This window comes from Myxine glutinosa, chromosome 2 (assembly GCF_964187855.1).
Source record: "Myxine glutinosa chromosome 2, kmMyxGlut1.1, whole genome shotgun sequence".
Taxonomy (NCBI): Eukaryota; Metazoa; Chordata; class Myxini; order Myxiniformes; family Myxinidae; genus Myxine; species Myxine glutinosa.
The window spans coordinates 264,278,512-264,297,335 of NC_136262.1; the positions used below are offsets into that span (position 1 = coordinate 264,278,512).

General features: G+C 43.9%; 1 long non-coding RNA gene across 1 annotated transcript in view; it reads right to left on the bottom strand.

Moving 5' to 3' along the window:
* Positions 1-1,037: 1,037 nt before the first annotated feature.
* The window catches only part of LOC137422435 (uncharacterized), a 47,213-nt gene continuing 29,426 nt past the window's right edge, over positions 1,038-18,824 (bottom strand). Inside the window, exon 2 of the long non-coding RNA XR_010983463.2 lies at positions 1,038-1,234. This is a non-coding gene — a long non-coding RNA (uncharacterized LOC137422435). The remainder of the gene's footprint in view (positions 1,235-18,824) is intronic.

Sequence of the window (18,824 nt, forward strand, 5' to 3'; positions counted from 1 at the left end):
ACTGAACATACTCCGATGTTCTTGAGGCCCGAGCATAGATCTACTTTAATCTATATACCCCAGAGAGGATAATAACAGGATCCTTCCTGCCGCTCCCGTATGGAATGGGTGTACTGTAAAATAAATGAGGAAATTGCAAAAGTTTTATTTTTTATATATACATATATTATCATGTGCTAGGAATATCCACTTACCACAAAGAAAATATGCAGGAAACAGTTTGTGGATTTTTGCACAGTAAATAATAATAAATTATTGAAGTAATCACCACCAGTTACATGAATGCGATTTACAAGAACCCACAGTAAAAGTTGCAAATTAGTGAATATGTGAAATTAGTTTTCTTCAGCTTATTCCCTTGTTTGAAAGTCTATGATTGGGTTCAGAATGGCACAAAAGAAGCAACATTCAACAGAACAGCGTGTGAAGATCCAAACTCTGCGAGAAGAAGGGCACACAAATGAGGAAAATAACAGAAAAGCTGAAGATCTACAATGGTGTGACGTACAGTTTGCAGCACCTGAAAGAAACTGGTTCGGCACAAGACAAGGAAAGGCCAGGAAGACCCAGAATAACCTCCCCTCGTTAGGACAAGCACTTGAACTTGCTCAGCTTATGTGATCAGGAGAAAAATCAGAAGAAGATCAGAAGTTTATGTGACCAAGTCAGTAGCTGACAAGTTAAATAAGAGCAGGCCTGAACATTAACATCTCATCCAGCACTGTGTGCAGAAGGCTGATCGCAGCACGTCTCCATGGCAGAATTGCAGCAAAAGATCCACTGCTGAGACCACAGAGTAAGGTGAAAGGACTGAAATTTGCAAAGCAGCACCAACATTGGGCGACTGAGCAATGGAATCTGGTACTCTGGTCTGATGAACCGAAGACCTGGAGAATGTTGCGCCATACAATATTTGCAGCAGGCCGTTAAACACGGGGAGGCTCGGTGATTGTCTGGGGTTGTACCTCAGCTTTTGGTGTAGGAAAACTAGTTAAAAATCAATGCGATGTGAAGAAAAGAGAAGTACGAGCAGATACTGCAGCACCATGTGGTTCTGAGTGGAAATTGTTTAATCGGAAGTGGATTCATTCTCCATCAAAATAATGATGCAAAAATCACTTCCACTATAGTAAATCAGTATTTGGAGAACAAATTTACAGCTGGTGTGCTCCAAGTGCTTGAATGGCCACCCAAGAGTGTGGACGCGAGTCCCGTCGAAGCCATGTGGGATTACCTGGAAAAAGAGAAGAACTGGAGGAACCCAACTGACCTTACAGAACTGTGGAATGTATTACAGGATTTTGGCACAATATTCCTGTGAGAATGCTTCAGTCGTAACAGCAAGTATGGATTAGCACTCAATGAGGATAAGACAGATAAGAGGGTGATGGCACTCAATAAGGTAAACGGCAGACACACAAAGTATTGAATGATACTATAAAATGTATTCTTGCGTAAAATTCCAGGGGCATAGAAAATGCCCCTTTATATAAGGGTATGTGCCATGTGGCAAAGTATAGAAAAGAAGGGCCATTCCATAGCTTGTAGAAAATGCCAAACAATACAAAATAAGGGACATTCAAAAAAATATCTTGTGCATGCTGGACTACCCTGGTGTTCTGAGGAGGAACCAAGTAATGCTCTAGAAAAGTTCATATAAAGGGGCGCCAATTTGATTCACAAAGCGGCATGAAGAGGTAAATGTATTTTAATTGCCAGACGTAGGATGCCCCTTTATATGAACTTTTCTAGAGCATTACCTGGTTCCTCCTCAGAACCTCAGAACATCCTCGGCCTAGAAACATATTTTCAGTCTCCATGTAAAAGCTGCATACAAAGAAATGATCCCTTATAATATAAAGGGATAGTGTAGCAGCATAGCAAACCTGTTGTGCATTTTGTGATACAAGCACCAAATTTGGCACAAATGTACATTAATATGTTGCGAACATTTTCAGATATTGGGCCACTTGAAATTCCGTAATTTTTTTTTTCAATTTTTTTTCAAATTTCGTAATTTCAAATTTTTCGGGTGACACCGTCACAATTTCGGTCTTCGAGGCCGGCCGATATAGTGGGGCGGCTTAGCCCAAATATTCAAAAGAATTGTGCATTTTGTGATACAAGCACCAAATTTGGCACAAATGTACATTAATATGTTGCGAACATTGTGTGGTCAGCAATGAAGACGAGAGTCTGAATTACATGTATGCAAAAGACCTTGTGAACCAGTGAAGCAAATACACGGGTAAGCATGAATTAAATCTAGGGCATGATATAATTTCCATGATGTTTACCTCTACACTCAATGGTGGAAGGAGGTAATGTTTTGATCCCAGCTTGTCTGTATGTCTGTTTGTCTGTTAGTCCACAAAATTCCAGACAAAGCTTGTAGTAGTGGTAGTTGTAGTGGTAGTGGTGATAACATAAATTGTTATATAGAACTGAACTTATATTATTATTATATGCAGAAAATAACTTCATTTCTATATGCCTTGCAGTGGACAGGTTAATTGGTTTATGCACTGAAGGGGTCACCCTGGTGTGCACTGCTGTGTTCTGCCTCACTGAGTTGTTCAGGTATGATGTACTCAGCACAAGCTTCCGGTCGGCCCGGAGGTGGGGGTGCGGGGCCTGTCACGGAACGTCAAAACAAACGGCCTGCCGGGGCCGCCCGAAAGTCGGGCGTGAGGGGCGCGTCCACTAATGGAACGCCTCTCGCTTCCCAGATCGAGGGCCACGTGGTCAGGAGAACCTCGTCCCTTCCGGTCACACTTTGCCTATCGGCCGGCCTCGAAGACCGAAATTGTGACGGTGTCACCCGAAAAATTTGAAATTACGAAATTTGAAAAAATTTGAAAAAAAAAATTACGGAATTTCAAGTGGCCCAATATCTGAAAATGTTCGCAACATATTAATGTACATTTGTGCCAAATTTGGTGCTTGTATCACAAAATGCACAATTCTTTTGAATATTTGGGCTAAGCCGCCCCATTAGGAGGGGTGCTTTGTGCCTCCCTTTGATGAATGATATTGTTCCTGTTATTTATTTTAACAGTTTGTTTCACACACATTTATAAAAGGCTGTTAATATAAACAGTAATGAACACACACGACTGTTATCATTGATAAATTTGATGAATTTACCCGAAGTATGAATATTATTGGAATAACCCAAACCTTTGTACAGTACTGTACACACCAGCTTCCTGGAATGCTGGATGGTTCCTGTTTGGGTGTAATATACATGTTACTGATCAATCGGGATCCCAGTGTTACAAAAATACATCATAGCTCACATGGTCCAGCTATTGACCAGAGACCATGTGACAATGACTAATACCTGCCATACACTGTTGGTCATCCTTGGTGATGGTTTAACGGTTGAGGTGGCTGGTTTAAGATGTTAGGGTCTTGAGGTCAAGCCCCTGTCCTGACGTTGACTTAACACCAGGTAGGGTTGATTCAGCCTGTCATCCTTCCGAGGTTGGCAAAATGAGTATCAGCTTACTGGTAACAGGGGTCATTGTAACAGTGGCACAGCTGTGCCCCCAGAAAATGATTTAGCCAAACAGCCACAGGGTGCTTATGAATAAACAAAATAAATCCTTACTATAATTCATGGACTGGTGTGTGTGCGTTTTTGTTTTTCTGTCGTGCTAATCCTCCCACTGTTCTGGGCCGATTACATCCAGACCTGTTACATAGGATCAACATGACCCCAATTAATGTATAGGGCTTTTTAAATTAATGTATAGGGGTGTCTTATCTTAGCCGGTGGTATTGGGGATGGAGGGGGGAGGGAGGGATGCAAATTCTCTATGTAAATGTGTCATCGTGTAGCGCCTCCTCAAGGTGGGAGAGGGTATTACAAGTCTGTCCTTTACAGTATGTACAATTTTCCTGTCCTCACCTTTTCCAGTGCAGTGACGTGTTTTGCATTATAGGCATTCGGCATGTTTTTGCTTCATGGATGTAACCAGGGTTGTTTATTTATTTTCGGGACTGATGGAGACAGCAGACAGTTGCCTATACACTGCCCAAATAAAGGTACGCATCAGAATAACGCGTTGCCTGCTGGGAACAAGATCTCACCTGTCGGGTGGGCACTCTGCTAGTTTAGTCAAAACTTCAGTCATCTCGTGTAGGTGTAAACCTAATGTCGTATTTTAATACCTTTATGCACTTTGTTCCGAGCTGCAATGCAGGAAAATCAACCTTTTAAAGCATCTACAGCAATAACTTCCGACAACGGCACTAACTCTGAAAAACTCGAGATGTTTGATGAGGAATAACCCAATGGTGAGAATTCGAGAAAAACTCAAGAGGAACTAGAGCGACATTTGGTATAGAGCACGCCTCCACCAGGTTGAACAGTTTACGTCTTGTATCCCACTGATAAGTCAGATCTGGATTTGGACCTGAACCAAACTCGAATCAGCTTGTTCTCGTCACCAAACAAACTCATCCACCAAGTTTTGTCAAAATCCGTCCACAACTTTTTGAAATTTCATGCTATATATCGGTTTTGGTCCGATCTCGCAATAGCAAAGAATCACTGAACATTTTTTTCCAGATTCGGATCTACACAAAAGTCGAATCAATTCTTCCTCGTCTCACACCCAACCTGTCCACCAAGTTTCGTCCGAATCCATCCACAACTTTTTGAGACAGACAGACACCTTTTGTGGCGGAGCCACGTAATTAGAAGGGATCGATAACGACCTGAAGATGACAGTGTCGACCAATGAGGATCCACCGAGGAGCGAGTATGTAACCATGTGGACGTCAGACAAGGTTTCGTTGTACTTCAACGTGAATTACAGTGACGTGAGAAGACAAGGAACAAACCATGTTTGGGATTCAAACGTGCAATGTGACCATGGGGTTGGGGTATCATGCTCGAAGGGTAACACATGGTAGACCAGGTAGACGACTACCGTGAACCACCGATTTCACTTTCACTTTGTAATTCATACAATCATGTTGTACCGGTGTGAGGAAATTTGTTTTATGGTTTATTATCCTCTCGAGTTCCGAAAAACAAAATGCGCTTGTGCGCACCTTTTAAAAAAATCGTGAGTTCACCTTTTGTTCATATTCTCACCTTAACCGCCAGTGGAACTAAAACGTGCTGGAAATCCGCTTAAAACGATGTCTCATCGAACAAGGCTCCAATATTAATATACGAGGCAAATAACCACAACCACATGCGGTTAACGTGGTCATGGAGCACACAGAATGACGGCACCGAACGTACCTTTCACATTCACGAATGCAATGGGAGGGACTTTGTGAGGTATCCATTCAATCCCTCCCACGACCACATTCACTGCGTCACGCCCCTTCCTTCGGAAACTTCACACAAGTCACGCCCCTTCCTTCGGAAACTTTACACAAGTCACGCCCCTTCCTTCGGAAACTTCACTCAAGTCACGCCCCTTCTTTCGGAAACTTCACACGTCACGCCCCTTCCTTCGGAAACTTCACACGTCACGCCCCTTCCTTCGGAAACTTCACACAAGTCACGCCCCTTCCTTCGGAAACCACACAAGTCACGCCCCTTCCTTCGGAAACTTCACACGTCACTCCCCTTCCTATGGAAACTTCACACAAGTCACGCCCCTTCCTTCGGAAACCACACAAGTCACGCCCCTTCCTTCGGAAACTTCACACAAGTCACGCCCCTTCCTTCGGAAACTTCACACAAGTCACGCCCCTTCCATAATGGTCAGAACGCCACGTGCGGGTCACACTTGTCCTGTTGATTTTTCGGGTTTTTCGACACCTGGGCTGCGTGTCATTTTAGTTTTCTCCACGATCACTAGCAAACGTTCTCTTTTTGTCGTACAGGATGTTATTAAGTTCAAGGGATTGCTTTGTGTTATGATTACCAACAATATGTTAATTGTGTGTTTGTTCGTGTGTGTATGTGTGTGAGTGTGTGTGACGTGGAGGTGGAGAAACTATGTTTGAGGTTTACAATTTAAATAAAGTTGAATCTGGGATGTTGTGAAATTAACATCATTTACAACAATCCTTTAAATTATTTATATTTAAGTTTAGGAACAACCGATACTGTACAATTAATTAAGTGTGTGTGTGTGTGTGTGTGTGTGTGTGTGTGTGTGTGTGTGTGTGTGTGTGTGTGTGTGTGTGTGTGTGTGTCTGTGAATAAAAGAGATATAATTTTGAGGAACAGAAATGAAAAAACGAGGTGTGTGTGTGTGTGTGTGTGTGTGTGTGTGTGTATATGTATGTGTGTGTATATGTATATGTATGTGTGTGTGTGTATGTATGTGTGTGTATATGTGTGTGTGTGTGTGTGTGTATATGTATGTGTGTGTATGTGTATGTGTGTGCACATGTATGTGTGTGCATATGTATGTGTGTATATGTGTGTGTGTGTGTGTGTGTGTGTGTGTGTGCGTATATGTGTGTGCATATATGTGTGTGTATATGTATGTGTGTGTATATGTATGTGTGTGTGTGTATATGTAGGCTATGTGTGTGTGTGTATACATATGTATGTGTGTATACATATGTATGTGTGTGTATATTGTTACGGAATCGGGGGACGGCACTCCCCTTACCGAGGGGGGTTTAATCCCCTCGTCTTTTTAAGCTGGCCATCCGACCAGTCCTGGTACCTGTAACGCTCTTCTGCGGGGTGGAACTGATCAGGGTTATTGGTCCAGGGTTTATCCCGAATACCTTTATCAGTCCCTCCACAGAACAGGGAGACAGGTACCGCTCAAACCACGGACAAGATGGTATTTTGCCGAGCGGTTTAGCAATCCGCGGTTCGAGCCGTTATCAAAGGACTAAACCCGATTATAAAGCGGTTCGGCCAAAATCGTGCCACATATATTCAATAGGGAAAACACGAAGACGATCGGACGAGAATGAAACCAAAAGTAAGGAGAGAACAGGTATTTATTATTAATTATGTACAAAACCAAAGAAACCAAAGGAAGAAACAAAAGTAATTTACAGAAGAAGAAGAAGAAGACAGCGCAATTTCTTAAACTATGCAGGCTTAACTTATACCCAGGGCAAGACGAACAGAACAAACTCACGTACACAAAAGGGGAATTGAAGGCAGGAATCGCGAGAAGGATTAGAAGAGCAGTCGGTCCACAGAACGGGCAGCAGGGAGGTCCGGGGATCGCGGCACGACGTCGAGGTCCGCGTGCACGCACTTGTTCTTTGTTCACAACGAAACCCCGGTCGTCAGCCTCCTTGCGCGTCTCTCAGTGCTCCTTTCTCATCTGCTTCTGAAGCTCATCTCCTGGTCGTGCCTTCTCCTTGCTCGTCTCTTGCACCTCCTCCCGCGTCTCTGCCTCATGCGTCGTCTGGTGGGGGCCTTGCGCCCAGGGTTTTATATCCACCCCCGTGGAACCTTCACGAACCTGCTAGATCTTTCTGTCCACGCCCTCTCAAGCCATGCCCACCGATTCCTGGTTGGTCGTTAGGGGGCTCCCTGACTCCACCTTTGATGACGAGGTGGGGCCATGCCCTTCTTCTCCGAGATGACCTCGTGGGCAATGGAGTCTTGCAGACGCTGAAAACAACCCAAAGCAGTAGCGGCGAACGCCACCGTACTGGCGCTTTTAGGAGGCCATGGGGATATTGCAAGGGATCCTATCTTATTTGATTTGATGCAACGGAGAATCAACTATTGGAAACACGGCCTTTCCTGGAACACAGAATAATGATATAACTAAAGAGAGGTCCTATGATTCGCTACGTGTTGTACATGGACTAACTAAAAACCACCGTTTAGAGGCCATTTTTCCCCGCAAAGCGGGGGTTGGCCTTTTCGGGGACCGTGGTAGTTGTTGTTTTTTGGCCCCCTTTTTGAAGCAATGTTTTACGGCCGGATGCCCTTCCTGACGCCAACCCTTTTTGCCGCCTTCAACGACAAACAGGGAATTACCAGTGAACTGGTACTCAATTAGCCGACCTCGGAAGGATGACAGGCTGAGTCAACCCCCCTGGCATTAATTCGGCGATCGACCGAAATTCGAACCCAGGATCCTAGAATCCTAAGCCGGCACCCTAGCCGAGGTGCACTTATTTCAATTAACAGCCAATTAAGGGGATATCTACACAGGGGTTTATTTATAAGGGAATTTACTACTAAATTTACATGTGAAGGTTCTAAAAACTACAACAATATGTATGTGTGTGTGTATACATATGTATGTGTGTGTATACATATGTATGTGTGTATATGTATGTGTGTATACGTATGTATGTGTGTGTAAATGTATGTGTGTGTGTATATGTATGTGTGTGTATATGTATGTGTGTGTATGTATGTGTGTGTGTGTGTGTGTGTGTGTGTGTGTGTGTGTGTGTGTGTGTGTGTGTTAAAAAGTTGCTGTTGCTGCGCTTGTATCTGCACGCATTGGTGTTGGTGGTGGTGGTGTGTGTGTGTGTGTGTGTGTGTGTGTGTGTGTGTGTGTGTGTGTGTGTGTGTGTACATGCATGCGTAGCCTTTTCTTTGAAAATTCAAAAACGATTTCAGCATAAGGCTGCAACATGACAAAATGTGAAAAAAGTGAAGGGGTCTGAATACTTTCTGAATGCACTGTATATACGGTCACGTGAAAAAGTAAGTACACCCAATGTAAAGTTTTGGCTTTTTCAACATATTTCAACATACAGCTATTTGATCTTCATTTCAACAATATTGATAGATAAAGGTGATATAATATAACAAATGTCATGAAACATTTACATTTTGTAGTCCATTGTATAATTTAAATAAACATAAATGCAAATTTCGCATGTGGAAAAAGTAAGTACACCCCTACATTTATCACTACTTCAAATACCTAAAATTAGAATCAGGTGCACCAGCTCAGGTGCAAATGATTAGAACATCGTTAGAGAGGATCTTGGAGGAACCTGTCTTATTTAAACCTCAGACATTTAGTTTGGTTTGCTCTTTGTTGTTGAAGTGTGCGGTGTCACCATGCCGAGATCAAAAGAGCTCTCTGAGGCCTTCAGAAAGAAGGTTATAGATGCCTACGAGTCTGGGAAGGGATTTAAAAAGATCTCCAAACAATTTGAAATCAATCATTCGACTGTCTGGAAGATCATCTCCAAGTGGAGAAGATTCCAAACAACTGCCAACTTGTTCAGGCCAGGCCGCCCCAGCAAGTTCAGCCTGAGAACAGACCGCAAGATGCTGAAAGAAGTCTCTTAGAACCCCAGAATGTCATCACGGGACCTACAGGTAGCTCTTGCCACTGTTGATGTCAAAGTGCACGAGTCTACCATTAGAAAAAGGCTCCACAAATTTGATCTACATGGGAGGTGTGCCAGCAGGAAACCTTTGCTGTCCAGAAAGAACATCAGGGCAAGACTAAAGTTTGCCAATGAACACCAAGGCAAAGACCAGCACTTTTGGAGCAATGTGCTCTGGACAAATGAGTCAAAGGTAGAGCTATTTGACCACAGTACCAGAAGACATGTTTGGCGAAAACCAAAGGCATCATTTGACCACAAGAACCAGGCACCAACTGTAAAGCATGGTGGTGGAAATATTATGGTTTGGGGTAGCTTTGCTGCATCAGGGCCTAGGCAGCTCACCATCATAGAATCCACTATCAATTCTTCATTGTACCAGAGGGTGCTTGAGGATAATGTGAGGCCATCTGTCGGAAAGTTGAACATCAACCGAAGGTGGACCTTGCAACATGACAATGACCCTAAACATACCAGTAAATCCACCATGGAATGGCTGAAAAGAAATAAATGGAGGGTTCTGGAATGGCCAAGTCAAAGCCCGGATCTAAATCCAATCAAGATGTTGTGGGGGGGTTTGAAACGAGCTGTGCATGCAAGAAACCCCTCAAACATTGCACAGTTGAAAGAATTCTGAATGGAGGAGTGGGCAAAAATTTCTCCCAGTCCGTGTCAGAGACTGGGAGACAGTTATAAGAAACGCCCACTTGAGGTTGTTTCTGCCAAAGGGGGCAATACCACCTATTAGAGCCAAGGGTGTACTTACTTTTTCCACATGCGAAATTTGCATTTATGTTTATTTAAATTATACAATGGACTACAAAATGTAAATGTTTCATGATATTTGTTATATTATATCACCTTTATCTATCAACATTGTTGAAATGAAGATCAAATAGCTGTGTGTTGAAATATGTTGAAAAAGTCAAAACTTTACATGGGGTGTACTTACTTTTTCACATGACTGTATATAGTTATATATATTTTGTGGCCCAAGGCCGAGTCATACCAAAGCCTTTTGAAATTTGTTCATCCTGCTTCTTCACTTGGTGCTTAACCTTGTGCCGAGGTGCCGAGGTGCCGAGGATATACGTAGCAGGAACAAGCAACCATAGGTTGGCAATCATCGTGCAGGCATTGTGGGCCGAATGGTCTCCTCCTGCATTGTTCCTTGTGAGAGAATTCATATTGTGGCTCTTGTCCTAGTTCCCAAGTAATTTGTTAATTGGCCTATTACTAATGGTTCGGAAAGGTATTAAATAATGAGTATTGTACTGATATTAGTGTTTGCAAACTGCATCAATGTTCTTCTGTGTTTGATAACATTGTCAATTTCCTGCGGTGTTTGCCATCTGTATCCTTGTGGAGGGAAAGCCCAGCAGGGATCAGCTTTTCCCAAACGAGCTTGATGGATGTTCTTTTCAAACAACCACTCGGATTAGACTCCTGTCCTTTCCACCACTACCTACCACAACAGCACAAACTGATACGCTTCTGTCACCACCAATTCGCCAGATCTCCATAAACATTTCCTGCTGAGTGTTTAATCAATCGTTCCTCATTTAATTAGATCGGCAACTGTAATCGATCATGTCTATATGTGATTATTCCCAATCGAAGATGATAATCGATCATGGGGATAAATTATTATTCCCAATCGAAGATGATGATCGATCATGGAGATAAATTATTATTCCCAATCGAAGATGATAAATAATCGATCATGGGGATGAATGGTTATTCCCAATCTAATATGATAAACGATCATGGGGATAAATGATTATTCCCCATCTTATTATAATAGAGCAAATTTTTATGGTTATGTATGTCTTTATGCGAGCAAAACGTCTTCTTCTTCAAAAAAAATTAACACCAAAAACACAGTCCGTGGAACTCTTAATTTCGTTTGGACTGATGGGACACCCCTCAGACCTTTGACGACCCTTTAAAACCACCAAGACCCCTGAAGACCCTAAATACCCTTAAATACCCAAAAGACCCTGAAGACCCAAAATACCTCGAAGCCCCAAAACACCCAAAACACAAAACGACCCTGAAGACCCAAAGCACCCTGAAGACCACAAAGACCCTGAAGACTCAAAATATCTTGAAGACCCCAAAGACCCCGAAGACCCAAAAGACTCCAAAGACCCAAAAGATTATTAAAGACTCAGAGGAACCAAAACACCCTTAAGACCCAAAAGCCCCTGAAAGCCCAAAAGACCTTGAAGACCCCAAAGATCCCGAAGACCTAAAACACCCCAAAGACCCAAAATACCCTTTTTTTCTCTTTTTTTTGTATACTGAATCGAGGCTCGTGAAAGAGCTAACATTTACTTCACAAACAAATCAACCAGACAAACAAAATACCCAAAAAGAGGGAGCGGAAGACAAGATGGGGAGAGAAGGAGAAGCACACAAACACAACATTTGAGAGCAGGGAGATGTGTGGAAGGGAGAGGGCTTGGGGGGAGGAGGCGTGGGAATGGGGGGGGGGAGGGAGAAGTATAAAACACAAGGACACCAAGGACTTCCAGGACAGAAGTTGGTATTTCAAAAAAGTGGAATTGGGGTGAAATTAGCAGGGGAAGAAAAGATCAAGGTTTTGGATGGGGGAAGACAAGAGATGGTGGTGAACAGCTGTTTTAAAGACCTGGAGGGTGGAGTGGGATTGACGAGAGTGAGGGAGTTTGTTCCAGAGGCAGGAGAAAAGAGGAATGAAGGAGTGAAGGTGAGCAGAGAGTATTGATTTTGGCAGTTTAACCATAAGAGGGTTGCAGGCAGATCTTGTGCGACCTGTAGGAATATTTGCGGGACAGAGCCCAGAGAGAGCTGGTGGGGGGCAAGGCCAGAGAGGAGTCGGTAGAAGATGGAAAGACCACCAACCTGCCTGCGGTGAGTGAGTGAGAGGCCCTTGGAGTTAGCTTCATCGCGGGAGATTCCAATGATTCTGAATGCTTTGGTTTCAACAGCGTGAAGGCGAGCTAGGTGTGAGGCAGGAGCACCAGCCCAGAGGGGAGAGCAGTATTCAATTGAGCTGCGGATGAAAGCCTTGTATGTGGTGAGGAGCTCAGGTGTGCCAAGGAAGGACTTCACATGACGGAGGATGCCCAGTCGGCGACTGGCTTTGGAGGCCAGATTTGAAATGTGGTTTTCCCAGGAAAGATCATGGCAGATAGTGAGACCCAAAAGCTTGAGTGACAGAACTTCTTGGAGAGGATTATTCAGAAAGTGGATGGGAGGGTTGTCCAGTCGGTCTTTTCGGAGAGACATCGTAAGAGTGTGAGATTTGTCAGGATTGAAAGACATGTTCCACTTGTTTGCCCAGTCTGTGATTTTGTCAAGGTCTGCAGAGAGTGAGGACGCTGCAGACTGCCGATCTGAGGGATGAAGAATGGAGCGACAGAGAGTAGAGTCGTCAGCAAAGAGATAGAGAGGATTTTCAAGAGAGTCAGAGAGATCATTGATGAAGACCAGAAAAAGCACAGGGCCCAGAACACTGCCTTGGGGAACTCCAGCCTGAACAGGAAGAGGAGATGAGAGAAACCCATTCAGGGCCACACGTTGACTACGACCAGAGAGGACGTCCGCCAGCTATGCGTGGAGATTTCCATGGATACCAAAAGAGGAGAGTTTGGTGAGCAGAGCGGGGTGCCAGACCGTATCGAAGGCACGTGATATGTCAAGGGAGACTGCTCTAATTTCCTGTTTGGCATTGAGGACCTCCATCCATTGTTGAGAAAGCAGAAGCAGCATGTCCAGAGTGGAGTGTCCACGTCTGAAACCAAATTGATGATCAGAGATCAAGCCATTGGAGAAGAGGAAAGATTTCATATCTGAAGCAATGATGGATTCCATGGCTTTACTGATAATTGGGAGAAGGCTGATTGGTCTGTAGTTGCTGGGATCTGTTTTTGCACCTTTTTTGTGCAAAGCGGTGATGTTGGCAGATTTCGAAGCAGATGGAAGATGACCTTGAGCAAAAGAGAGGGTGAAGAGAACAGAGAGAGGGAGTGAAAGAGCGGAAGAACATGATTTTAGGACCCGTGGGCTGATGCCGTCAGGTCCAGTTGCAGAATCAGAGTCGAGGGTTGACAGAAACTTTTCCACCTTGTCAGGAGGAAAGGACACAGAGTCCAGGAGCAGCTGGGTACGACACGGTACGGTGGGTACAGAGAGGGATGGGTTTAGGACACAAGATTTAGAGGCAAACACAGAGTTGAGGCATTCAGCTTTGTCACGTGCGGAGTCAGCCGTGCGGCCATTTGAGGTGAGGGAGGGGATGGAGGGGGAACAAACACCAGAAACAGATTTGACCAGACGCCACCAGGATTTGGAAGAGGGAGACAGATAAGAGAGTTCGGTCCTGAGAACGGAGAGATATTGTGTCCTGGCTCTCCTGAGGGTGGACACACACTTGTTTCGGGCTTTGTGAAAGGAAATGAGATTTCCTTCCGTTGGATTTGCTTTCCAGGAGACGAAAGCAAGTTGTTTCTGGGCAATAGCCTCACCACAAGATTCCGTGTACCATGGACGGGAGGAAGGGTATGACAACTGAAGACGAGATGGGATAAATCTGTGCATGAGAGAGAGCAATTTACTTTGGAAGAATTCCCAGGATGAGTTGATGTCAGAGGCAGTAGAGATGGGAGACCAGTCCAGATGATTGATGGCTGCTTGAAGACTGTGCCAGTTGGCCTGAGTGAAATGCCAGACTCGTCGACGCTGAGGAGGCTCTCTGAGAATGGTCAGAGAGATGTCCACTTTAACAAGCACATGATCAGAAGAGCCGATTGGAGCAGAAGAAAAGCAGCAGACATTTTCAGGGAAGTTAGTCATAACCAAGTCCAGAAGAGAAGATGCTCCGTTGACTGAGATCCGGGTTGGGAAATTGACAGATTGTGTCAGTCCCAGTGAGTCACAGAAGTCCTTTGCTGAAGAGCCATGGCTGGTGAGAGAGGGACCCACCCCCAGCCAACTGGCATGGTGACAGTTGATATCACCACATATAAGGAAGAGAGAGTTGGGATGGGTAGATAGAAGTTGGTCCATATTATCAGACAGCGAGATGTAGATGGAGTCATCACTGTTTGGTGGACGGTACAACACACATATGAACAAAAGGTGGGAGCGAAGGGGAAGCCGTAGCCAAAGGTATTCCTGGGGGTGAGGCGGAGAGAGGGCGGTGCAGGGCGAGTGAGGAAGAGAGTTTTTTTATAAAGATATCAACCCCACCTCCAGGACGAGGCTCAGGTCTATCATACCGGAGGAGGGAGTAACCTGGGAAAGATACCAAGGAATCAGAGACATCATGAAGGAGGAAAGTTTCTGCTAAGCAGATCACGTCTGGTTTGTCAGAAGCAACCTGTATGGAGAGATCAGTTAAGTTTGAGCGAAGGCCCTGGATGTTTGAGGGTCCATACTGTTAAGGAAGAGGAAGGGGGAGCATCGGATACAGAACAGGGGGGGGGGGGGGGGTGAGCGGTTGGGTAAGATGTGGAAGAGGAGGAAGGGGTAGGGAGAGCTGTTGAAGGTGTGTCAGAGATTACAGAATAGCTTGGAGAAAGGGAAGAATGGGGCAGACAAAAGGTTTGATGGTGATTGGGTGAGGCGCAGTGAGGTGTTATTTGAGGAGGGGGGAAAGTGAGGCAGAAGGTTGAGGGAGAAGAAGGTGAAAGTTGGAAGGGGGAAGAAGCGGGGAGGACGCTTTGAGGAGGAGGGGTGAGAGGGGAGTCTATGAGGGGAGGAGTGAGGGAGAGTCTCGGAGGGGAGGGGTGTGGGGGGGGTTTAGGAGGGAAGGGGCAGGGGGGGAGATTTGAAAGGGATGGGTGATGGGGAAGATTTGGGGAGGAGGGGCAAGGGGGAAGATTTGAAAGAGATGGGTGATGGGGAAGATTTGGAGGGAAGGGGTGAGATTGGATTTTGAAAAGTGTACGATTAATGGGAAACGAACATTTATTGCAAAATGAGTTTCTTGAGACATTCGAGTCAAAAATACATTTGAGGATGCTGAAGGATGGGTGGAGTGCTGGAGAGTTTAGGGAATGAATGAAAGATGCACTTTAAGAGATAGAATTTTTTTTTGGAATGAATAGATTTGGTGAGCAAGTCGAAAGCATCCTTTTATAGAAGAAGAAGAAAAAGGTGTTATAGAATATGACAAAATAAAGTTCTTCAGGGGACAGATGAAACATTTTTTTAACAACGTGATCACGTGATCACAAACAACGTGGTCGAAGAACGAACGAACAAATAAGAACGAACAAACGGATAAGAACAGGGAAGGAAAATATTTTTTTGGGTTTTTTTTTTTGAGATTTTAAAACAAGGAAGTATGGGGTGAAAAGACCGTGAAAAACAGAGACCGAAAGTAATTTGCAGCGCGATCGAAGAACCGCTGAGACAAAAAAAAAGCCTCAAGCCAAGGGCCGACACGGTAGCCTACTAGTACTACACTAGGCCTCAGAATACACGATACGAAAAAAACGACGATTCTGTACACAGGTATGAAAAACCAACACCGAGAAACCTATTAAAGTCACCCCAATAGGTACATACACCGAAAGAAAGATACAGATTCGACAAAAACACAATTGTGAAAAATTACTTAACTTCGAAAGCATGCGCGCGGGGACAGCTTTGAAGAGACGTGACGACCAATCTTGCGCATGCGCAGATGATAGTTGGCTGAGCAAACCAACGTTAGGTGCCGCACCCTAGCTTCTATCAAGCCCAGAGGATCCCTTAGCCCAGAGGATCCAAAAGCCCAGAGGATCCAAAAGACCCTGAAGACCCAAATGGCCCCAAAGACCCATAACACCCAAAAAGACCCAAAAATACCCCAAAGACCCAAAATGCCCTGAAGACCCAGAAGACCCAAAGGACACTGAAATGGTCAACGATGCCTATCCCTCTGAAAAAAAAAAATCCCTCTGAAACGACGTGTGGTGAGGCGCACCGAGTCACCCTAGTATGATAATCGATCAAGGGGATAAATGATTATTCCCCATATAATATGATAATCGATCAAGGGGATAAATGATTATTCCCAATCGAAGAAGACAATCGATCATGGGTATAAATGATTGTTCCCAATCGAAGATGATAGATCGATCAAGGGGATAAATAATGATTCCCCATCTAAGATTAATCGATCATGCACATAAATGATTATTCTTCATCTAATATTATAATCGATCACACAGATGAATCATTATTCCTCATCTTGGAAGATAACGGATCATGTGGATGAATCATTTATTCCATTTCATCTCCAAAGAAAAATGATAATGTGGATGAATAATTTATTGCCTTTTCGAGACGGTAATCAATAACGTGATTGAATTAATTATTCCTCCTCATCAAGGAAGAAAATCGATGATATGCAGGAATCATCCTTTTCATGTAGGAAGGTAATTTATCTGTATAACGTGTAATGAACCCAACACCATGCGGTTCACATCCAGATCTTAGGCCTTAGGATAACCAATGATTTGATATCCGCACCAGGAGGGTATCGATCGCACTGGGAGGTTCGAGCAGCACATCAAAGAAACTTGGTTCAGACACCTCGGGGAAAACTGATGGACATGACTCATTCGGATGTTTCGACGAGGCAAAGTAGCTCTAAAAATATCTCCCTCGGTGTCGGCCACGTGGATGTGAGATAGCATGTGATGGACGTTCATGCCTGTGCCTCGGCCCCCGAAATGTCCTTATGGGGATTTCTTTTACCATGTGGTGTTGAGAAATAACACCACGTGAATGAGTGATTTTAAATGTTTAAGATGTTCCATGTAGTATGATATCTTACAGAATACCTACCATGTTTTACCTTAAAGGTCCCGCAGTATATTTAGTAATTGGACATTTATTATTTCAGAAGACCATGGAGCACCTGGAACATATCGACGGCAGCTGTCAGGTGATTGCTCTGAAGATGTCAAGATATTATTTGGACAGTGATGTTGGAAAGCTGTTGGGCCATTCCTTGGGTAATTATTGCTCGAAAGATGTCAAGAAAAGCAGTTTCAAAAGATCAAGTTCAGTTTCGACTTCTCATCGTCTCTGTCCCCCAAATATTCCTACAGGTCACACAAGATCTGCCAGCAACCCTCTTCTGGTGAAACTACCCAAATCAAGACTCTCTGCTCACCTTCACTCCTTCATTCCTCTTTTCTACCACCTCTGGAACAAACTCCCTCACTTTCTAAAATCCCACTCCTCCCTCCAGGTCTTTAAAACAGCTGTTCACCACCATCTCTTAACTTCCCCCATCCAAAACCTTGATCTTTTCTGCCCCCGTTAATTCACTCCAGATCCACTTTTTTTTTGAAATACCGACTTCTGTCTTTCGTGGAAGTTCTAGCAGTGTCCATGTGTTTTATGCTTTTCCACCACCCCCCCCCCCTCCTTCCCACGCCTCCTCCCCCCAAGCCCTCTCTCTCCCACAGATCTCCCGATGTCCCTGTTTTCTGCTGTTGTACTTGTGTGCTTCCCTCTCTCTCCCAATCTTGTCTCCCGCTCCCTTTATCTTATGTTTTATGTGTCCGTTTTTTTTTTTTTGTGATTGATGTTAGCTCTTACACGAGCCTCGATGTTGTAGACAAAAAAAAGGAAAAAAAGAAAAACGTTTCGAATCTTCAGACCAATCTATGTCCTTTTGATTCCAGACATTTCTCAAGAATCGAACTTCTTGAAAATAGGAATGAACACAGTTGAAGTTTGAAGATGTTGTTGGATGTGGAAAAGAAGCCACAGGTTGACTTTGCTGAAATCTGCTCCAAAAGAACATTTGTCAACATGAATGTGGCTCAACGCTCGACCAGCTTGAAATTCTCAACACATCGTTCAACTTCAACAATCTTGTCTTATTACAATCCCTAAAAACAAACTTTAATTTACAGTCGAAAATGCAATATGTGTCTGCACCTTTAGGATATTAGTAATATCATTATGGACAACGTGTGTCTCCGTGTGAATAAAATAATTAGTGAGTGTCAACATGGAGCAACCCCATGGAGTTCAACATGTGATGATGTTAGGAACTTTGGAGGTCGATTTGTAAAATGATATACAATCTGAACACCAAAATACAAAAGACAGAGAAACTATCAAAACAAACACAACTGACTCTCAACCCATGACCCTCAATTTGCTGAAATGCTCAAAAGGTCTTTGGTGTTCAGGAGTCAGTAAAAAAAAAAAAAAGAAAAAAAAAAAGTGCACTTTGATGTGGAAGACACATCATGGAATTTCAAATCATTACAAACAATTCTAACTCGATATCCCTCATGTTTACATGTTAACTAAAGGGACAGAGATCAATGGACACGCAGAAAGAGGGCGATGCATTTATTTGTATTTACGAAAACTCTTCCACGAGCCTCGATATGGGATTTTTTTTTCTTATTTTGTAAATTTGTCACAGGAGGACTTTTCGTTGTTTACAAAGCTGCGTCATAGTGATACAGTCTCGATATTGCTCCCATCCGTCTCAATTCCACAGCACAGCTCACTGGAGCATCTTCCAAGGGAATTCCGCCGATTCACAAGTCACCGAAAAC